The following is a 24,303-nucleotide window of genomic DNA, read 5'->3' as shown; positions in this document are numbered from 1 at the left end:
TTAACTCAAAAATTAAGAGTGTAATTAATGATATTGCTCCTGTGAAAGTCAGGAAGAAGAATGGCACACAAAAAGCACCTTGGAGAAACTCAAAAGCAGTGAAAAATATGCAGAGTGCATGTGGCGGAAGACAAAACTTGTAGTCCATTATAACATCTACAAAGACAGCATCCATGCTTTCAATAAGAAACTAGGCAAAGCTAGACAGACTTTCTTCTGGAATATTATAAACAGCAATATAAACAACACGCGCACTCTTTTTGCTACTGTAGAGAGACTGACAAACCCCCCAAGCCAGATTCCCAGTGAAATGCTCTCAGAGAGCAAGTGCAGTGAGTTTACTTCTTTCTTCTCTGAGAAAATCAATAATATCAGAAAGGTGATCAGATCATCCTTGAGTTGCGCTGGGGTCAGACAGATCAGACCGCAACCTGAGAAAGTAGTCACTATGTCTGATTTCGAAGAAATTGATGGCAAAATTTTGGAAGAAACCGCACAGCACCTTAAAACATCAACCTGCACCCTATCGAAATGATATTCGCTTAAATACTGATACAGGCAAATTATCAGTGCTGGTACTACTCGACCTCAGTGCTGCATTTGACACTGTCGATCACAACATACTTCTTGACAGGCTGGAAAACTGGGTCGGGCTTTCTGGGATAGTCCAAAAATGGTTCAGGTCATACTTGGTAGGGAGAGGTTATTATGTGAGTATAGGAGACCATAAGTCTGAGTGGACATCCATGACATGCGGAGTCCCTCAAGGCTCAATTCTTGCGCCACTCCTATTCAACCTGTACATGCTCCCAATGAGCCAAATAATGAGAAAGAACCAAATCGCTTACCACAGCTATGCAGACGACACACAGCTCTACTTATCCCTATCGCCTAACGATTACAGCCCCATTAACTCCCTCTGCCAATGCATTGATGAAGTAAACAATTGGATGTGCCAAAACTTTCTTCAGTTAAACAAAGACAAAACTGAAGTCATTGCATTTGGAAACAAAGATGAAGTTCTCAAGGTGAACGCATACCTTCAGTCTAGGGGTCAAACAACGAAAAATCAAGTCAGGAATCTGGGTGTGTCTCTGGAGTCAGACCTTAGTTTCAGTAGTCATGTCAAAGCAATAACTAAATCAGCATACTATCACCTGAAAAATAATGCAAGAATTAGATGCTTTGTTTCTGTTACAGGCCCCATGCGGAAGGCTCAGTATACAGATAAGACAGTTCTGCAAAATTACAGGAAAAATTTATGAGACAGGAGCCACAGTGTCACGTCGCACTAAATCCTCAGCAGATGTGAGGGCGCAGGCGCACACAGCTCCTATATGAGAGTCCTCCTTTCACTTTTCATAATACGAGTCCCGTCTTCTCACTACAACAACAAACTATATTTCTACACCGATCCTGTACTGATTCACTTTCAAGTTCCACAATTCTTTTTAGTTCACATAAATAACAATCCAATTTTGCTTAATGAATTAACACTTTACCGAAAATGTGCACATACTTTGGGGTGTCACATTTCCAGTCAAGACTTAGAGAAACTTGTGCATGCTTTCATCACCAGCAGGGTGGATTATTGTAATGGACTTCTCACTGGCCTTCCCAAAAACACCATAAGACAGTTGCAGCTCATACAGAATGCTGAGCAGAACCAGAACATATGAACACATCACACCAGTCCTTAAGTCTTTAGAGTCAAGCTAGAGTCTTTAACCCTCTGGCAAGTTTATCCAGAAATGCAGCAATGTTGGCAAAGCACTGCAATTCAGTTCATGCTAGAATTAACCAAACATTAAAGTAACACTGACCTGCAGTACATGACCTTTAAAGTAACACTTTAGTGCAATGTATGGGATTCTATGGCACTTGGAATTTCAAGTCATGACATTTCAGAAAAAATGGACATGTTGATTGAATCGGATTCAACTGAATTTCACGCAATAACATGTTGTGATGTTTACCGGAAGAAGATGCAGTAGAATTTCATGGCAAGGATTCTTGGAAATTTCTTGGAATTAAATGTCATGGGTTTGGGGGCATGGGGTGGAGTGTCATGACACAAGTTTCAAGGAAAGTCATGTAAAACATTACATTAGCATTAACAAGACATGCCATTAGAATGAAAGAATGATATAAGCCTTAACAAAACATTGTAACAACACTGACACATATGACATGAATATGAGAGTAATGCTATTACTGCATTTGTTCAACATTAGTCTTAAAAAAACACTGGATTTCAATTACATTGCATATGAAGAAATGGACAAAGGCATAAAAGGGAATACAGAAAGCAGCTCATTAATTTACACGGTCCGTGTATCAAAAAGCACCATTCTGCCCCATGTGAGGCTCGAACTCACGACCTTCAGATTATGAGACTGACGCGCTGCCTAACTGCGCCAACGAGGCATGTGCTCTGACTCGGGTGAGCGGTGAAGCCCTACCTTCTAGATCATCTGCCATTCGGTGTAGGTCCAAAAATGCTGCTCAACACCGGCCGTCATGTCAGGATGGCCGAGCGGTCTAAGGCGCTGCGTCAAAGCTGGGGAACAATAGTCCAACAAAGGTGGGGAAGAAGGGAAGAAAAGGGGAAGGAAGAAAAAGAGAGGGGGAAGAAGAGAAAGAAAAAATGAAGAAAAGAAAGGATGAAATTTGATGTTCAAAGATATGCCTTCATTAGCATAGATCTTATGATACATTTTCCGGTTTCTTCGTGTGTGAAAATCACGCATTTATATCACACTGTTTTCTATTGCAGGTGTGCACCAAGACCGGGGTTCGAATCCAGCTAAAGACAACTTTTTGTAATATTTATTATTTGAATAAATAATCATTATTTTTGAATGCATACTGTTCCCGTTTTAATAAAATATACATATTTAATTTGTTTGTTGTGTTTTTTGATATTCTATCATGAAAAATAATGTTATTTGCATTATTATGCAATGAACAAAGATGCAAATCATTAATTAGTAACTTATATGCTGTAAAATGTTTCACAAGAATAACAAAATGTACAAATTATATTTTTTATATACAAATGTTATATTGTTGCAGTGTACTGATAAAATATTGTTATAATAAAGTAAAAGTAAATAAGCTAAATTTTTTAATGCATACTGTTCCAGTGTTTATAAAATATACATACGTAATTTGTTTGTTGTTTTTTGATATTCTTTCATTAAAAAAAAAATGTTATTTGCATTATTATGCAACGAACAAAGATGCAACCCATTAAATAGTAACTAATATGAAGAATGTCTGTCACAAGAATAACAAAATGGACAAATTATCTTTTTAAAAACAAAATGTTATATTGGTGCAGTGTACTGATGAAATATTGTGTTATATGAAAGTAAAAGTAAATAAGCAAATTCTTTTTGAATGCATACTGTTCCAGTGTTAATAAAATATACATATGTAATTTGTTTGTTGTGTTTCTTTGATATTCTTTCATAAAAATATATAATTGCCAATGGAACAGTGTTATTATTTAGTAGTTGTTGTATTATTATTGATCTGATTAAGTATTTTTTTAGGTTACATTCAAACAAGACACTTGCAAATCTGTTATTTGTAATGAACAAAGATGCAACCCATTAAATAGTAACTAATATGCTGAAAATGTCAATCACAAGAATAACAAAATGTATAAATTATATTTTTTATATACAAATGTTATATTGTTGCAGTGTTCTGATGAACTAGTGTTATATGAAAGTCAAAGTCAAAAAGAAATCACTTGCCAATTTGTTTTTATTTTCCAATCATGCCAACAGAACAGTAATGAATATTAAAATGTTAAATACTGGTAACATGTTTTAAAAATAAATAAATAAAATGAAGAGTTAAATAGGTTTTCAAAAACAAGAAATAAAAAGTTAAAATGTTAAATAACGTTAAAAAAAACAATTAAATAATATTCAACAAGTATTAACTATTTAAACAACTGTTTACACTATATACATGATGCTATATACATGAAAATATATACATTATTTGGAAATGGTTCTCCGCATTTCCTCTAACCACACCTCTTTTGAAACAGTCTCAGTCTGTGGGCAGTACACCCTGCCCCGGTACTGGCTATGTCCTGTAGCACTTGTTTTAAATTGCCCACATTTTTTGCAAGTGTTGGCCTCTACGGTTCTCCTGTAGGGTCTCTTGGGCATGGCGTCTGGATTGGCAGCTGGTGAAGCGGGTAAGCGGGTGCCCTGTACAGCTGTTGGCTGTAACAGTGGCTGTACCATTTGCATCCCCTGGGCCATTGGGATGCCCTGGATCATTTGCACTCCCTGGAACATTGGCACACCCTGGAACATTGGCACAGCCTGGAACATGGGCACACCCTGGAAACCTGGTGCTGATGGTATAAGTATATTTGGTACCATCTGCAGTGATGCTCCAGATGCTGATGGTGTCAGCAACGTCTCACTCTGCGCTGGTGCCTTGGGTCTGATAGGGGGTCGCCCAACAGAAGTCTGCCTCTGCTTTGCCTGACCAGCTGTACTCTCTGGTAGCTTGTACTGGTGCTGCTCCCCTGGTTGTTCTGGCTCAGTCCGTAGACGTTTGGCTACCTGGAGAGGCTCATGAGCTTCAGGGAGGGGCTGAGGCAACTGAATGCCCTGAAGCAGCACAGACAGCTCCTGCTTTTTCTGTCTTTTGTTATACCACTGAAGCAGGGTGTTCTGGTTAACCTCCACCAGCTGCATGGATGTTCCTCCCATCACCAAGCTGTTGCCCAGTACAAGCTGCCTTATCCTGCGATAGTCTTGCAGGATCAGAGACCATCTTGACAGGGCTCCCTTGCCTTTTCTTTTGGGGCTTGGGTGGACAGTGCAAAGTCTGATGAAGATGGTCTCCACCAGACGGCAACAGTCAGGCCACTGAGCAGGTGCGCTGCTTGCACCCAGCACACATCTGGTGGTGCTCTCTACACCAGGGTGAGTGGGCTTCTTCGGGACCTTGAAGCGTCCACTCAGCAGTCTCTTTCGGCATCGACTGTCATACACCACCCGTTCCTTGTCCCGGTCATCCAGGTTCTGCCAAAGAGCAATTATGGTGTTGGCTTCCTGGTTGGTCAGGCTGAGGGCTGTGTGGTCCCGGAGATCCACCAGATATTCTGCCAGCTGGTCCACATGTTGATAACCCGGGATATTTTGGTAGTCAACAGCCTATTAAAAAACACAAACATGCAATACAATTATTACATCACATCTGTCTAATGCATAATTCCATAACTGATTGTGTTATTTTCCTGTTTATCACCGTAAAGCACTGTATAGTACAAAGCAGAGAGCGCCATTCTTGACATTTTACAAAGCACCAAATAAATAAAGATGACTTGACTTGATGTGTATTTGCAGCTTACAAATGAATTTAGGCTGTACTTTTAAATGTAAAATATGTGGAAAGTCTGGATTTAAAGCACTGGATGTTAATTCATCATAATTATTCTAGTTAATTTGAAAGACATACAAAAGAGTATTATTTACCGTCTCTTCTTCATCAACATCCTGACCAGCATCCTCTGGCTCTGAGGGGAGAGTTGAAACAGATGTTTCAGAGGGAACAGGTGTGACAGCAGTCCCTGAGGGTCCAGGTGATGAAGGAGACTGTGTGAGGACAAGTTTGGGGTCAGGGATCAGTGAAGGGGATGTGGAGCCCAGTACAGGTGTGGCACTGCTGGTGACCAGGGTGGAAGAACCCAGTGTCAGTGTGGAAGAGGGTGGTGACAGAACAGCCTCCGGATCTGCTATTGTGTGATCCTCGCTGATGTCACAGAAGCCTTCATCTTCATCTCCCTCCTCCACACTGAGGTCCTCAATGAGCTCTGCTGTCTGCTCAGAGTCAGGATTCATGTCCTGCAGTGCCTGACCAGTCTGCTGGAACAGATACTGCACTCCAATGAGCTCACCTGAAATAAAAACAATAAACAAACGGAAATTAAATAGAATGTTGTGTATCATATTTGATACATTAGGCTTTTGTAGTAGCTCATATAGTGTGAGAATATAGAGCTCATCGTCAAGGAGAAAAAAAACAAAACAGTTTTATTTAGAGGCCCAACACGTTTAATTATGTGGGCAAAACATGAAATGAAATGCAATACAATGATGATTGAGAGAAAAGTCTGATGATCATTTTGATATTTACATGTAACATGATTTTCTAATCAAGTGAACCCAAGCTGCTTCAGTCTAGTAACTAGTCATTAAATATTAGTAACAATATAAAAGTTATTCTTACAATTACTTTATAAAATCAGTAAAGGTTTCACAATGAAAAGAAACGTGAAGCACGAGCTGAAGGTGGACACTTTTACAATTATACTAAAAGACTATAATCAATCAGACGACAGAGGCCAGGTTTCCTAAAAATTTTTGATCATGTTGATCATTTAGAGTCCTTTAGAAACTTGCATATCAATTATGATACAATCGACTCTATAGGGTTAAATCTGACATATAGACGGAGGTTACACAGAAATTGCAAGTTGATAAAATAAAAAATATATAAAATAATTCTCACCGGTGTAACATGCAGGGGGACAAAACGTGGGGACCACTTTCCTGCCAAACAGCTTTTCATAATTGCCGTTTACACAGTGAACAAGTTCTCCTGTGTAGCTGCGCAAAGCTGATGGCTCCGATGACAGGGAAGCAGCCTCCCGGTCCTGGTTCCACCGGTGTAGACCCTCCAGCAGATAAATCTGAAAGTTCAGACTGTTTGCACTGGTCCCTGTAAATAGACACAACAGTGTTTAGGAGGTGTTAAAGGAACACACAAAAACACTTAATGCTCTTTCTTTACACATGCACAGTGTGTGTGACAAAGACAATACCTGGGATGAAACGGTTCAGGTGTAAATGAAAGGACTCGAGAGAAGTGGAGCCTCTGGCACATCTGTAGGTCTTCAGAAGCACGCCTCCCTTGTTTAGGCTCCCTGTCTCTGTATAGAGCACAACACCAGGGGGGTCTTGAATGCATTTCACATGCTTCTTCTGGACATTCCAGATGTGCTCCATCCTTTCTCGGTCCAGGAGAGGAACACCCAGGGAGTCTTTGCCCTTGCTGCTCAGGAGCTCTGTAAGCAGCCGCTCAAGGAGAAGGATGGTAGTCTCCTCTCCACAGGTCCTCCTCCGGCAATGGAGTGCCAGCTCATTCCTGGTAAGATGCTTGTTGACATCTTCATCTGTCAGCGCAGGCCAACCCTGGGATATCAACAGCTCTCTCTTTGCTTTGCGAAGCATAGAAACATCAGCCGCATCCCACTCAAAAATGCACGCTGACAGCCGTGACATGAAGATGGGATACAGCTGATGGGCATCAGTTGTACACCCCATGGCAATCCTGCGCATAAAATGCCAGATGTCCAACCGAATCATGAGATCAGGCCACCCTCTGAATCTGGTTTTCAGCTTGGTCTCACCAACATCAGTGCAGCAGCCACAGTCCACGTACAAAACAGCAGGTGGATCCACACTAGCCTGCTGGTACCTTTTCACCAGACCATCGACCATCATGTCCAGTCCTGCTCCTTCCTGTGCTGTCAGCACACTCATGAGCACCTGACCAAACTCATTGCCAACAGAGGTAAGCCAGAGTCCCGTTCCCCTTGCCGTCCCAGCCAGCTTCTTAGTGATCTGCAGTAGATGACAGGAAGCATGCAATGCAATGAAACATCACACCATCTAGAATATGATACTCATGCTCTGATAATGATATAACAGTAAACACCATAAATTAACAAAAATCCCCTGCTAACCTTTTTAGTAGAATCCATCTTCAAGACTGAACCATACGTAGATGTTATCCTTGCATGGATTTCATCCAGCCTTGTCAGGATGTCTTGGCTGTACACGGTGAGCAGCCACTTGCAGCTTGGGACCACTGTAGGCTCTGGGGGTTCCTGGAATTGTATTTGCAACACCCCGGGTCGTTTGAGGAAGTCCACACATTGGGTGGTGTACCGGGCCATACGCTGGAGCCACTCCTCACTGTGGTTCTCACGCAGCTGTTTGATGACCCGCGTGGGACTGTTGCCTAGGCCACGCTCACGCAGGAGCCGAATGACTCTCATATCACAGGCATACCTTAGGAAAAGCAAAATCCACACATTCATATATTTTACGTAATTGATTTGTAAAGTATTTGCAAACATATGTGATGATGGGCTATCAACTGGATTTGGAATTAAAGTGTACTTACTTCCGCGTGAGGATGACCCGAAATTCAGAGCGATGGCCCAGATCCAGCTGTTGCAGGACAGTCTGACTCCAGGACACATGCGAGGCTTTACACTTGGTACAGATGAGGGTTTCTGTGACCATGTTGTACATCCTATCGATGTCCAGAACCTGCCGTGCCCTTTTGTGCAGACCGCCTCCAGTCAGCTGATGCTGCCCGCAGGCAGAATTGGGACAGAGAGCCTTGATCTTCCACAGCTTGTACGGCATCCACAGCAACAGAGCATGACAAAAAAATCTGTCTGGAGCTGGAGCCTGGTTGTAAATAAGTGCTGGCTGTGGTGGGTAATACCAGAGCTGTAGGTTGTCTCGAAGCTCTGGTTTTCCCTTGGGCCCCATTTTAAAAAGCCTGCTGGCAATCCACCTGTGATCCTCTGGTGGCAAAGTGTCCGACCACAAACGATGCAGTCGAACTGCAGATGCATCTTGCAGTAATGCCCCCGAAGGAGTAGTCTGTGAAGGAAAAAGACAAAACATTTAGTCTAGCAGGTCATTTATTTAATTACCGCTTTATCTATCCAAGACTACCCTCATATAAAATAGAAAATATTGGATGTCAAATACGTACTTAAGGTTATAGAATAAAATGTATACATTTGTTCCAATAGTTTTCAGAATTGTGTCAGCTGCTAGCACTAATTTGTGTGACTCTACTGAGTTGTGACAGTTAATATGCAAATTCAATTATTTTGGACCAATAAAATTTGAAATTACTTACCGAGACAACATGCAATGAAATATAATATATGTTGCATATATAACAAGAGAAAGAAACAGTCATAACTGTCCAATAATTTTAACTAATCCTAGATGGAATTATACAATACTGTTTAAAGGTCTATGTTCAGTAAGATTCTTTTTGTTTTTGAAATATGATTAAAATACAGTCAAAAACAGTAATAGTGGGAAATAATATTGCAATTTAGGATCGCCGCTTATTTGAATCTGTTTTCAAAAGTATTTACAGTTTTTTTCAATCGCTAACAAGCGCTTACCCATACTTCAGATACTTTTTCCTAAACTCTTAACACAGACTCACACCAACAAAACACAATTGGCCAAATGGATAATTTTCTTCTCAATAACACATTTTGTTACAGATTTTTATGATTGTTTACACACTAAAATAAAAATTTCCACGCAATTTGCAAAATTCTACTCCAATGAGCAAAACCCCTCCACAGATTTGCACAACATTACACACAATGTCTGTTTTACCCTTTTAGCAAAACATTACACACAGTGATTTGTAAAACTCTACACACATTTTCACACCTTAGACACAGATAAGGATTGTGAGGTTACTTCCTTGTCATTACAAAGCCCCGGATTGCCATTGACCACACTAATGAATGAATTGGATATGCACATCCATCAGGAGTGGAAGCACACATGTGCTAATTTGAAAACGCATCACTCAGGAGTGCTATAAAAGGCAGCAGGTGAGTTCACCTGTCTTCAACAAAAATGGAAGGAGCTAGAAGAAGAAGAAGAAGAAGAGTGAGAATAAGAGGGGGGGGCTCAAAGAGGAGATGAAGGAGGTAGAGGAAGAGGAGAAGGAGGTAGAGGAAGAGGAGAAGGAGGTAGATGAAGAGGAGAAGGAGGTAGAGGAAGAGGAGAAGGAGGTAGATGAAGAGGAGAAGGAGGTAGAGGAAGAGGAGAAGGAGGTAGAGGAAGAGGTGAAGGAGGTAGATGAAGAGGAGAAGGAGGTAGAGGAAGAGGAGAAGGAGGTAGAGGAAGAGGAGAAGAAGGTAGAGGAAGAGGTGAAGGAGGTAGATGAAGAGGAGAAGGAGGTAGAGGTTTTCAAAATTGCGTGTAAACAATTGAAAAAAACTGTAAATATATACTAACTCTTCATTTCAAAATAGAACACATCTTTCTCTGCACACACTAACTTTACCAAAACACTGGAAATCTGACTCAGAATGAAATTATTCTGTCAAAGAATAACACTTGTTTTCACTTCACAAGGTACATGCAGTCAATCAAAGTACTAGGGTTTCAAAATACTGGCTATTGTATTACAAAAACTTCATAGACTTTTGTGTTTCAGTTTTACAGGTATTTGCATACAAAACATGCAATCCACCATTTTTACACTAAATTTATTGGTTGGGAACTGTATGTCCACATGTACAGTATTCCAGTAAAAAGCAAATCAGTTTTTTTTCCCTTTACTGTTTACCAGCCTCTCTTAGCGAAAGACCGTGGTTGATTACAAATGGTCAATGAGAGTGGCACGAATTTCATCACTGACTACTGTTCTTGCAGCCTTTGGAAGTCCTTAGGCCTGCTCTTCTCCCTGGCCCTGCTCCTCTCACTGCACCTCTCATCTCTCACTGCACCTCTCACTGCACATCTCACTGCACCTCTCACTGCACATCTCACTGCACCTCTCACTGCACCTCTCGCACATCTCACTGCATCTCTCACTGCACATCTCACTGCACATCTCACTGCACCTCTATCTGCACATCTCACTGCACCTCTCACTGCACCTCTCACTGCACATCTCACTGCACATCTCACTGCACATCTCACTGCACATCTCACTGCACATCTCACTGCATCTCTCACTGCACATCTCACTGCACATCTCACTGCACCTCTATCTGCACATCTCACTGCACCTCTCACTGCACCTCTCACTGCACCTCTCACTGCACATCTCACTGCACATCTCACTGCACATCTCACTGCACCTCTCACTGCACATCTCACTGCACCTCTCACTGCACATCTCACTGCACATCTCACTGCACATCTCACTGCATCTCTCACTGCATCTGTCACTGCACATCTCACTGCACATCTCACTGCATCTCTCACTGCACCTCTCACTGGGCCTGCTCTTCTCCCTGGGCCCCTTGCTCTTACTCTTCCTCGTCCAGACATTACAGTGTTTGTCTTTTTCTGTTTCCAAAAACATCACTCCTCAAAGTCCTCCTTTTAATGTATAAGTGTCAATGTAACAGAAAAAAATAACCCCTGCCACTGAGTCTAAGCCAGACTGGAATCAACTATGGTTGGCCCAATTTACCCAACATAAATCAGGTGTGTGTCAATTATTCAATTGTTTGTTTATTATCAGCTGAGATATATTGTTTTTGAACTGATATCATTGAAGAAGCCGAGGTTTTTATACTGTATCTAAGGTTTGGAATATTGTTTTTGCTATTGTGGGGTGGTGTGTGTTAACATTTGTAAATACTACAAAAACAATCCATAATTTTGTTGGGAGGTATAGCTTGTCTGTTAAGAAAATGTAAGCATTGTGGAAATGTGTTCACTGACTGCATATTGTGTGAAAACTGTATATTATTGCTCTTAATTCATTATGATAAGATTTCCTGCATACAAAATATATTTCTAAAAAGTGCACAGATGTGGAATGTGTCTTAGAATGCAATGTGGATTATGCCAGTACTTACAGAGACAGTGGTGCTTGGTGTAGGGGCACTGGACACTGCTGCGCTGGGTTGGTCAACAGCCTGAGATGTTTCCTGGAATACAAAATATGTTTCTAAAAAGTGCACAGATGTGGAATGTATCTTAGAATGCAAGTTTCTAAAAAGTGCACAGATGTGGAATTTGTCTTAGAATGCAATGTGGATTATGCCAGTACTTACAGAGACAGTGGTGCTTGGTGTAGGGGCACTGGACACTGCTGCGCTGGGTTGGTCAACAGCCTGAGATGGTCTCCTAGCCACACTCAGATTTGGCTTTGCAGCAGCAATGTGGGACCCACCAAATCTTGGTTTGGTAAACTAAAAAAGGGCAGAACAATTTCAATGAAAAGACAAATTGAATTGTAACAGCACATTGGCCAAAAATATAATAAAATGTAAAATGAGAAAATATCTATTGATCCTATCATTCATTATATAACTAAAGGACCTGCTTTCTTTCTTTAACTTATTTTTTTGTCTGTGTATTACCACACTCTACTACTTATACAGATTGAAATAAGCACAGTTAGAATAGAAAAATGTGTGGGAAGGTATTGCTAGAATGTGAGTATATAGTAATTTAACAAGTACCTTTTAAAAATGACTTAAAATCAAAAATAGTTTGCACATAGTTTGTAAGAGAAAGTGTTTATTAACAGTAATGAAGGTTACCCTTGAAATGGCAACAAAGCAGATTCATGATGACTTAATTAATAATACGTGTATAATTAATTGTGCATAAGTGGAATGTTACCTGAGAAATACAGAATGAAAGACGTAGCTTCAGTAGCCAGTTGGAAAAATCAAGAGAGATGCCATGAAGGACGCGAGTGTCCTTTAACCCATAATGGCAAAGCCCAATTAGAGAGGAAGAGGAGAATGCAAGAGCAGAGCCCAGAGAAGAAAGAGAGATCACATAGGTTACATTGTTCTTTCACCATTTTACTTGATCTAAACCAACCTGAGACAGTGAAACTGACCAATAAGCAGACTACAGCCGCCCCTGTACAAGGTGTCACAGCTGGCAGGTAGGTGTAAAAACATACCAGCCATTTCCACTGAACTTAAACCTTTATACTAAACGTATATTAAAACTGCAATTATATATATATAAAAAAAATGTTATTACCTTTGACAAACTTGGTATAATTTTAGAAGTAGGCTGGGGTGGGAGCTGACGCTGACTCTGCGCCATGACCTCCTGTGCTGGTCCAGTAGCGGCAGACTGTTGTTCAACAACCCTTGGTGCTTGTCCAATAGAGGCTGTGGCCTGCTTAAGACAACCACAAAAATACATAGGCTACAATAATTGTTGAACGAGAAGAATTTGTTCAGTAAATTATACATATATAAAAAAAATACAAGTTACATCTTTACATTGTTACCTTTTGAGTGTGAAAACCACATATGCACTTTGGGACCGCTCCGAGCAAGGTTGTCTGGCCGCGAGACTGCATCGGACATCTTTCAATCTGTAAACATTATCACACATATAACATAGAATACATGCATTTCTAACTTATCAGTATGAATGCCACATTAATTTATTGTAGTCTGTCATTTATTTTTATTCATGTTCTTTGAAGGGGAGATACAAACTGTAAAATTAGAGATAAAGAGTGAGTAAAGTTTGTATCCTCCTTTAAAAGAACAAGAGAGGAACATTTCACACCTTCAAAAAAACATCCATTCACTCAACATCCCCACCCCCACTGCCTCAAATCTCTGAATCTCCCAGTGCAAAAAAAAAGGTTTTTTTTTTTTACATAAATAAACATAAATCTCAAATACCTGCAACATTATCTACATACATATCTATAAATAATGATGACATTGAATTAAATGATTATGATTACAATTATTACATCATGCAAAGGTGACAAAAGCACACTCACCCTTTGGTACACGTCATGCCACTTTTTCTGTCGAGGAGCTGGCCTGTTACCCTCATTTGATGGCCAAACTCCTGTGCTGGCAAACTTTTTTAGCCTTGCAATCCAGTCAGTATCTGACATGGCTTTATGGGATTTTTTGCCAGACATTTTTTTGTTGGGGGGCTAACGGTTAGGTTATATCGTTTTGAACAAAACTACTATAATACAAATTATTTCTTTAAAAAAAGCACACACAATATTTACAATTATAATATATACAATTATATACAAATATAAAATTACATTGTCCGAAAATACAGTTAAAGTTACCGAAAAATAAGTTTCGCAGTCCTCCGTTAAAATGATAATGCCTGACCTCCGTGACAGTGATGCTCGATGTCTGAACTTTTTGACCTCTGACACGCCCCTCAGGATATGTCATTACTTCGTACACCTTCGGCTCAGTTCGGCAACTTGATTGACACTCGGCTAGCTTCCTGACTCCTTCTCCTAGCGGTGCTAAGCGTAAACGTGCCATCGACATTTCCTTGTACTCTGATTGGTCAAATGTCGAAAATGATAAGGAAAAAGTCAAGAATGGCGCTCTCTGATTGGCTGCAAATGTTATAATGTCGAGAATGGCACTCTCTAATTGGCTGCAAATGTTATAGCGCGTCGACGTGATTGGCTGTGGCGTTCAACATTGTTCAACATTATCCCCATTTTGACGGACTATCCTTCGGCAGCTGGCGTTCAAGTCCCAGTCTCCCCTGTAGGCGTGGGTTGGAGTCCCACTTCTGACAAACCTAACCTTTGGCTGCGGGCTGAAGCTAGAGTCTTTAACCCTCTGGCAAGTTTATCCAGAAATGCAGTAATGTTGACAAAGCACTGCAATTCAGTTCATGCTAGAATTAAGAGAGGAACATTTCACACCTTCAAAATATCCATTCACTCAACATCCCTCATTTGATGGCCAAACTCCTGTGCTGGCAAACTTTTTTAGCCTTGCAATCCAGTCAGTATCTGACATGGCTTTATGGGATTTTTTTCCAGACATTTTTTTTGTTGGGGGGCTAACGGTTAAGTTATATCGAACAAAACTACTATCAATAAAAATGATTTCTTAAAAAAAAGCACACACGATATTTACAATTATAATATATATACAATTATATACAAATATAAAATTACATTGTCCAAAAATACCGTTAAAGTGACCGGAAAATATGTTTCGCAGTCCTCCGTTAAAATGATGCTACCTGACCTCCGTGACAGTGATGCTCGACGTCTGAACTTCTTGCCCTCTGACATGCCCCACCTGATATGTTATTACTTCGTACACCTTCGGCTCAGTTCGGCAACTTGATTGACACTTGGCTAGCTTCCTGACTCCTCCTCCTAGCAAGGCCGGCGCTATGGGCGGGCCTTAGGGGGCCGGGCCCGCCTAGAGAGCTCCTGTGCCACCCCTCCATCCAATTTGCATTTAATAAATTATTTTAATAATAATAATAATAATTTACGTGCAGTATTTATATATTTATTGATGTGTATTTAAGTGCAATGTTTGACTTATAGGCTAATCTTATAAAAAAAAACTCCCGGAAGTTTGACTGATTGTTTACAAAAAAGGGGTTTCCCGCTGAGCCGCTCTGACCGTGTCAGGGTTACATCATCCAGATCACCATCTCCGCCCACTCGTTCCCTTTCACCCAACCAGACTTTTCCCCGTTCATTATCCCCTGAGTACTAATCACCGTCACCTGTGTCCCATCAACCATATGGACTATAAAACACTCACCTTCACTGCAGTCACTTGTCTGGTCTCGTCATTCCATGGTTCACAGACTTCCCGATCACTTACCTTCTACTTACCGTCGCTTCACTCATCTTGGATCAACCCATCCGTACCAGCCATCGCCATGCCACCTGCAAGAGAGGGAAAGAAAGAGAGAGACTTAAAACCACAGCTAAGCTTCATTGAACTTTCTATGTTACTTCTTCTCACCTGTTATCTCCGACCGCATTCCTTCTGCAAAATAAACACTGATAACTTACCATCTTGTCTGATTCCTCTGTGATCCGTGACAGAAGACCAGACCACAGAAAGGAGTAATTATGCAGAATCAGTCGGATTTAGAAGAGGATTCCTCAGCGGCTAATCCTCCGGTCGCCGCGGCACTCTTTCCACCACCTCCACTTCCGCAACCTCCCGCTGCTTCGTTCACTGCCTCTGCGAGTCCCATGGCCCGGCCAGCACCCTACTCTGGTGAGGCGGAGAACTGCAGTGGGTTTCTTCTCCAGGTATCCTTGTATATCTCCATGAATGAGCATCAGTTCCGTAGGGATACCGCCCGGGTGGCTTTCATTATCTCACTGTTATCTGGTCAAGCACTTCGATGGGCACAGTCATTGTGGGATTCAGATGCCCCGGTGGTCAAATCCTTCTCAAGTTTTAAACAGCACTTTAAAGAGGTTTTTGGGCAAACAATATCAGAACTGTCCATTCACGACCAACTCTATAACCTCCGTCAAGGAAATTCTTCAGTGAGTTCGTATACGCTTCAGTTCCGCACACTAGCCGCAGCTAGCGGCTGGAATGAAACCGCCCTTATCACCGCCTTTCGTCATGGTTTGAATTCCAACGTCCGCCAGCTGTTGGTGGTGTATGAGGACAGCATGGGGTTAGAGAATCTGATCCAGCAGACAATCCGTACAGCCCAGCGTCTCACCGCTTGTGATAGGTTTGTACCCACTGTAAGTTCTCCGGCGCCTTCAGTCACTCCTCCAGCACCAGTTCCAATGGAAGTAGACTCCACCCACCTTTCTACAGCTGAACGCCAGCGCAGATTTCAACATTCCCTCTGTCTATACTGTGCTTCCGACAAGCATCTCCTCAGTTCTTGCCCTGTACGACCTCCGCGACAGGCGGTAAGTGCCATTCAACTCTCCCCGAAGATTGAGCCTCTCACACGTACCAGAGTACATGTATTAACCTCCTGTGTTTGTCTCCCAGCGCAAGCCCTCATTGACTCCGGGTCTGCGGGGAACTTCATATCCACCCAGTTTCTCCAAAAGTTGAATATTCGGCGACGCCGTCTGTGCCGAGATCTTCCCGTCCAAACCATACAAGGCAAGCCATTAGGTCGTGGTCGAATTCGCCATTATACACCCACTCTAACTCTTCGTATCGGCTGTTTACACTCTGAGGAAATTTCTCTTATGGTGCTGGAGGAGTCCACCGCGGATATCATCCTGGGACGTCCCTGGTTAGTACAACATCAGCCGGTACTCCACTGGGGAACTGGAGAGGTACTCCGTTGGGGTGAAGATTGCCATAGATCCTGCCTCAGTTCCATCCAGAAGGTTCATTCTTCGTCCCGTTCCAAGTCACCCGCAGGGGAAACTAGAGTTCCTGTCTGTTCTACTTCGGTGGAAAGCCCTGAAGTCCAAGTTCAAGGCGAAATCCCAGTGGAGTACCAGGCGTTCCAGGACGTATTCAGTAAGGAACTGGCAACCAAACTACCTCCACACCGGCCATGGGACTGCGCCATCGACTTGCTACCCGGAGCCACCCTTCGCAAAGGTCGTATATATCCTCTGTCCATCCCGGAACAGAAGGCCATGGAGGAGTTTGTGAAGGAAGCTTTACATCAGCAGTTTATTCGACCATCTACCTCCCCTGCCGCTTCGAGCTTCTTCTTTGTGGCCAAAAAGGACGGAGGCTTGCGGCCCTGTATCGATTACCGTCATCTTAACTCTCAGACTGTCAAATTCAGCTATCCCCTTCCTCTGGTACCTGCCGCCCTGGAACAGCTGCGTGGTGCACGCATTTTCTCCAAACTGGACCTTAGAAGTGCGTATAATCTGATCCGAATCCGGCATGGAGATGAGTGGAAAACTGCCTTTGTGACCCCCTCGGGCCACTACGAGTATCAGGTCATGCCTTTCGGACTGTCCAACGCTCCTGCCGTCTTCCAAGGTCATATGAATGAAGTCCTTCGAGAGTTCCTCAACCGTTTTGTAATCGTCTACATTGATGATATACTCATATACTCTTCTTCTATGTCTGAGCACCATCAACATGTCATTCAGGTCCTCGAGAAGCTGAGAGCACACAGGTTATATCTGAAGCTGGAGAAGTGCGAATTTCACACCTCTACCGTTCACTTCCTGGGTTATGTCATCAACCAACAGGGCATCCAAATGGACCAGAGGAAGGTGGAAACTATCCAGAACTGGCCACAAGCCTCCTCCGTAAAGGAACTGCAACGATTCCTGGGGTTCGCGAACTTCTATAGACGATTCATCCGGAACTACAGTCATATCAGTGCTCCCCTCACTTCTTCCCTCAAGGGACGGCCCAAGTCTCTGTCCCTATCTCCCTCCGCAGTACAGGCCTTCCAGCGTTTAAAGGAAACTTTCATCACTGCTCCCATCCTCATTCATCCAAACCCGGACCTTCCGTTTGTGGTAGAGGTAGATGCCTCATCTACTGGAGTAGGAGCAGTTCTCTCTCAGCGGCAGGGTGAGCCACCCAAACTCCTTCCATGCGCCTTCTTCTCCAAGAAATTAGCCCCGGCGGAGCGGAACTATGACGTCTGTAACCGAGAGCTGCTGGCCATCAAACTGGCCCTTGAGGAGTGGAGGCACTGGCTGGAGGGAGCTAACCATCAATTCACAGTAATCACCGATCATCGCAACTTGGAGTACTTAAGGGAGGCTAAAAGACTGAACCCTAGACAAGCCCGCTGGGCTCTATTCTTCACACGCTTCAACTTTGTGGTGTCATATCGTCCCGGGAGTAAGAATTGCAAGGCTGATGCACTTTCACGACTCCATCACACCTCTGTTGAAGATCTTCATCCCGAACCTATCCTCCCTCCAGCCGTAATCCTTAGTCCAATCGTCTGGGAGGTTGACCAACAGATCGCCCAGGAACTGACACGTCAACCCGCTCCGCCGGGAGGTCCAGAAGGGCGTATTTTCGTACCTCCACATCTACGTACTCCCCTTCTGGACTCCGCTCACTCCCTTCCGGGCTCTGGACATCCGGGTAGCAAGCGTACCCTCTCGCTCCTCAGTCAACGGTACTGGTGGCCGTCCATCTCCAGAGATGTCTCCAGGTTCATCCGCGGTTGTTCAGTCTGTGCCATCACCAACACCCCGAGGAGAGTCCCAGAAGGCAAGCTCGTGCCGTTACCTCTTCCCAGGCGACCATGGTCACACATTGGTGTCGATTTCATGACTGATCTACCCAATTCAGAAGGCTTTACCTGCGTATTCGTTGTTGTGGACAGGTTCTCTAAAGGTTGTAAGCTGATTCCCTTACCTGGTCTTCCCACTGTGTTACAAGCAGCTGAAGCTCTATTCCACAACGTCTTTAGGAACTTCGGCCTCCCAGAGGATATCGTCTCGGATCGGGGACCTCAGTTCATCTCAAGAGTATGGCAAGCCTTCTTCAAACTCCTCGGGGTCACCATCAGCCTTTCCTCTGGCTACCATCCGCAGACTACCGGCCAGACTGAGCGGAAGATTCAGGAGATTGGACGTTACCTGCGGACGTACTGCCATCAGTACCAGGACAGCTGGAACCGTTACCTCCCATGGGCTGAGTATGTCCAAAACTCTCTGCGGCAGAACACCACCGGGCTCACCCCCTTCCAGTGTATCCTTGGTTACCAGCCTCCACTCTTTCCTTGGTCGGGTGAGCCCTCAGAGGTTCCAGCTGTCGACTTCTGGTTCCATCAGAGCGAGGGGGTATGGGACTCAGCTCATGTGCATCTACAGCAGGCAGTACGGAGACACAAGGAACAAGCGGACCGTCACCGACTCGACACCCCTCAGTATCAGCCAGGTCAAAAGGTGTGGTTGTCGACTCGAGACATCCGTCTCCGTCTACCTTGCCGTAAGCTGAGTCCTCGATTCATCGGACCATTCACCATCCAGAGGCAGTTGAACGAAGTGACCTACAGGCTCAATCTTCCCCCTCATTTCAGGATTGCTCCTTCATTCCATGTTTCCTTACTTAAACCCTTCACTGACCCTGTCACCCCTGTTCCCTCAGATAACCTTCCCACTGACGTACCTCCTCCCGTTCCCGTTGAAGAGGAGCCCATTTATCGAGTCCGCTCTATCATGGATTCTCGGCGGCGAGGTCCTCGGCTGGAGTACCTGGTGGACTGGGAGGACTATGGACCAGAGGAACGTTCCTGGGTCCTGCGAGATGACATCTTGGATCCAACGCTACTCACCCAGTTCCACAGTGATCATCCGGATCGTCTGGCTCCCAGGGGTCGTGGTCGACCTCGCCGCCGGCAGCGCCCGTCTCAGGCGTCAAGAGCCGCCTCGGGAGGGGGGGGGTACTGTCAGGGTTACATCATCCAGATCACCATCTCCGCCCACTCGTTCCCTTTCACCCAACCAGACTTTTCCCCGTTCATTATCCCCTGAGTACTAATCACCGTCACCTGTGTCCCATCAACCATATGGACTATAAAACACTCACCTTCACTGCAGTCACTTGTCTGGTCTCGTCATTCCATGGCTCACAGACTTCCCGATCACTTACCGTCGCTTCACTCATCTTGGATCAACCCATCCGTACCAGCCATCGCCACGCCACCTGCAAGAGAGGGTAAGAAAGAGAGAGACTTAAAACCACAGCTAAGCTTCATTGAACTTTCTATGTTACTTCTTCTCACCTGTTATCTCCGACCGCATTCCTTCTGCAAAATAAACACTGATAACTTACCATCTTGTCTGATTCCTCTGTGATCCGTGACAGACCGCAGCATCTCGGTAAAGTTATAGCGACGCGACGTGCTCGGTTTTGCCTATTCAGAAACGAATGGAAAGAGAAACTCATGAGATTCCAATCCCAAAAACGTCGACTTCAGCTGTATTTAGAACGTGAGTAGGACAGTTGGTTTTATTACTCTTCGTAAGTTGCACCAGACGTGGTGTAAATTATGCATTTGACACTGATATGCAATATGTGTGTGAGTGTGTCGTAGTTGATTATGCATGGTTGATTTAATACTTAACTTGAGATTTGTGACTATTTGGCTGTTATTATAGGAAGTTGGCTTATAGCATGCTGTGTTCACGGAACAATTCAGACAAGGTTCATTAGTTAACATTAGTTAATGACTAACATGAACTAACCATGAGCGATACATTTGTTACTGTATTTGTTAATGTTAGTTAATAAAAATACAGCTGTTCATTGTTTGTTCATGTTAGTTCACAGCCTATAGGCTATAACTGTAACATGATATCTCATGATAGCCGAAATATGATTGGGCAATAGGCTAATTATAGTTAGGATATTGAAATCGGTATGAAACTGTTGTAGCTAGTGTTGCCACCCGTCCCGGTTTTTCCGGGATTGTTCTTCTTTTTAACAACCTGTCCCGGGAAATTTATAAACTCTCCCTGATATACAAAAGGCTCATAAGAATTATGATATACAAAAGGCTCAAAAAAATTTCAAAAGGCTATGTGAATATGTCCCGGTTTTCGAAAGGCAACGAAGAATATGTCCCGGTTTTCGAAAGTCTACGTGAATATACGTTCAAACAGCGCGCACGGCAGAGAGGTAGAGAGCGCGAGACCTTGCGTGCATGAAGCGCATGTAAGCACCCCCCCCCCCACAATTTATTTGTTTGTCATAATTAGCCCCACCCCAAGAATATTAAATGCCCGTCCATTGATTTGTTTCTGCCGCCAGCTCTGCCTCCTAGCGGTGTTAAGCGTAAACGTGCCATCAACATTTCCTTGTACTCTGATTGGTCAAATGTCGAAAATGTTAAGGAAAAAGTCAAGAATGGCCCCCTCTGATTGGCTGAAAATGTTATAATGTCAAGAATGGCGCTCTCTAATTGGCTGCAAATGTTATAGCGCGTCGACATGATTGGCTGTGGCGTTCAACATTATCCCCCTTTTGACGGACTATCCTTCGGCAGCTGGCGTTCAGGTCGCAGTCTCCATTGGAGGCGTGGGTTTGAATCCCACTTCTGACAAACCTAACCTTTGGCTGCTCAAGCTAGAGTCTTTAACCCTCTGGCAAGTTTATCCAGAAATGCAGTAATGTTGACAAAGCACTGCAATTCAGTTCATGCTAGAATTAACCAAACATTAAAGTAACAAAAACCACCCACAGTTTCCTCCCAGTTTCGAACTGGGGACCTTCTGCGTGTGAAGGGAACGTGATAACCATTACACTATGGAAACACATCTTCAGGATTCAGACATAAATCATTAGGTGCACGCTTTTTAAAAAGCGTATAAAGGAAATGAGCCCTACACCCACCTAGCGTGGCAAACAGTTTAAATCTTCTGTCAGAAGACAACTGCTGTTTCTGCTCAGTTTCAAACCAAGGACCTTACGCACGTTAGGCGAACGTGATGACCACTACACTACAGAAACCTGTTGATCAGGTTATTAGGCATGGCAGTCTGCCTACAGCTCCTTGGTACGATGGCCTTCACCTGTCTCAAAAGTAAGGGTTTTGTAGCGAATTGCAGCATTTATGTCTAAAGTGCCTCCACTTGGGAGATCCAGTCCTTTACTGCTGCCAAAAGACCCGTACAAAAGTTTTGCTCCAGCAAACAAGTTACAGGAGGAGCTGGCCAGGGTCCCCAGACAACTGTTTTAATGACAGCTTGAGCAAAATGCAACGTGTTGGCCAGGAATCGAACCCGGGTCAAATGCTTAGAAGGCAGATATTCTCACCACTATACCACCAACGCAAGACCATTGGGTGTAGGCTTAAAAAAATTGCATGAACTTATTGACCTGACCTACCAGGCACCATATTAAAAAAGAGGTCTCTAATATAATAATGTAACACGATTTATAGAGACACTTCATATTTAAATGGTATTAGATTATTTTTTGGATTCTCTGGCTTCTGTGAAGCGTTGAGGTAAAATGATGCATGACGCCGTTCCGGGAAATCGCGCTGTCGGGGACAACTACCTGTCTCTGCAACTCCTCTTTAGTATAGTGGAAAGTATCTCCGCCTGTCACGCTATAGTCTGGGGTTCGATTCCCTGATGGAGAGATCCAGTTCTTTACTGCTGCCAAAAGACATTAACAAAAGTTTTGCTCCATCAAACAAGTTACAGGAGAAGTTGGCAAGGGGCCCGGACGACTGTTCTAAAGACAGCTTGAGAAAAATGCAATTCGTTGGGCGGGAATCGAACCCATACAGCAAGAATGGACAGACCCAGGAATTGAACCCATACAGGAAGAATTCTCATAATCAAGGTATTTAATTTAAAAATGTGAGACTTTTTATACAGACACTTCATATTTAAATGGTATTAGATTTTTTTTTTTTGATTCACTGGCTTCTGTGAAGCGTTGAGCTAATATGACGCTGTTCCTGGAAATGGGAAGGCTGTTTGTAGCGAGCTGTAGTCGCGCTGATCGGGGGTGACAACCTGTCTCTGCAACTCCTTGTTAGTATATTGGAAAGTATCTCCGCCTGTCAAGCGTAAGACTGGGGTTCGATTCCCCGACGGGGAGATCCAGTCCTTTACTGCTGCCAAAAGACCAGTACAAAAGTTTTGCTGCAGCAAACGAGTTACAGGAGGAGCTGGCCAGGGTCCCCAGACAACTGTTTTAACGACAGCTTGAGCAAAATGCAATGCGTTGGCAGGTAATCGAACCCAGGTCAACTGCTTGGAAGGCAGCTATGCTCACCACTATACCGCAAGACTGTTGGATGTAGGCTGGAAGCCCTGTTGTGCGGTCAGCAAAGAAATTTTGCAATACATTAGCAGCTGGCAGGTGCAGATGAACTGAAACTCTCTTTGTTTGGACCTGGCACTTAAAAAAAATTGCATGAACTTATTGACTTGACCTACCAGGCTCCATATTAAAAAAAAATTTTTAATAATGTAACACGTTTTATACAGACACTTCATATTTGACACATGACGCCGTTCCTGGAAGTCGCGCTGATCAGGTACATCTACCGGTCTCTACAACTCCTCGTTAGTATAGTCGAGGTATAGTACAGTAGTATAGTATAGTATTTTTAGAAGATGGCTCCTTCCCATAATCTGCCCTGCAAGCAGTGTGACAGTCTGTAAATTCCACAAACAACAGTATAGAGGTCATTCGGCATGGCAGTCTGCCTACAGCTCTTTGGTACGATGGCCTTCATCTGTCTCAAAAGTAAGGGTTTTGTAGCGAATTGCAGCATTTATATTTAAAATTCCTCCACTTGAGCACCTTTCGCGTGTAAAGCAAATGTGATAACCACTACACTACGGAAACTTGATTTGTATGTCAGTCCCACCTCTTCTAGGGTACGCTTGTTCAAAAGCAAATTAAACTATAGACTGCCCAGTGTTTTTAACATGGCAAAAGCTGCTAATTTTGTTGGCAGACCAAACATTTTTTTATTACTGTACAGGAAACCTCAATGGTCATTTGTTTTATTTTTGTCCTTTTCTAAAGAGATTGAACCACAAACATCCCTGCAAGTGTACTGACCTGCTCAACAGAAAATCGCATATGAATTTTTTACATAAAAACTACCCACAGTTTCCGCCCAGTTTCGAACCTTCGCGTGTGAGGCGAACAGTCTGCCTACAGCTCCTTGGTACGATGGCCTTCAACTGTCTCAAAAGTAAGGATTTGTAGCGAATTGCAGCATTTATATTTAAAATGCCTCCACTTGTTTCCGGCCAGTTTTGAAC

General features: G+C 43.3%; 1 non-coding gene across 1 annotated transcript; it reads right to left on the bottom strand.

Moving 5' to 3' along the window:
* Nucleotides 1-2,353: 2,353 nt before the first annotated feature.
* Nucleotides 2,354-2,427, bottom strand: trnam-cau (transfer RNA methionine (anticodon CAU)). Its single transcript has one exon. It is a non-coding gene; the product is annotated as a tRNA-Met (tRNA).
* Between the last annotated feature and the right edge of the window lie 21,876 nt (nucleotides 2,428-24,303).

Source organism: Siphateles boraxobius, unplaced genomic scaffold (genome assembly GCF_051911475.1).
Source record: "Siphateles boraxobius isolate OS27281-9 unplaced genomic scaffold, OSU_SipBor_1 508, whole genome shotgun sequence".
Classification (NCBI taxonomy): Eukaryota; Metazoa; Chordata; class Actinopteri; order Cypriniformes; family Leuciscidae; genus Siphateles; species Siphateles boraxobius.
This window is presented reverse-complemented; position numbering and strand designations above follow the sequence as displayed.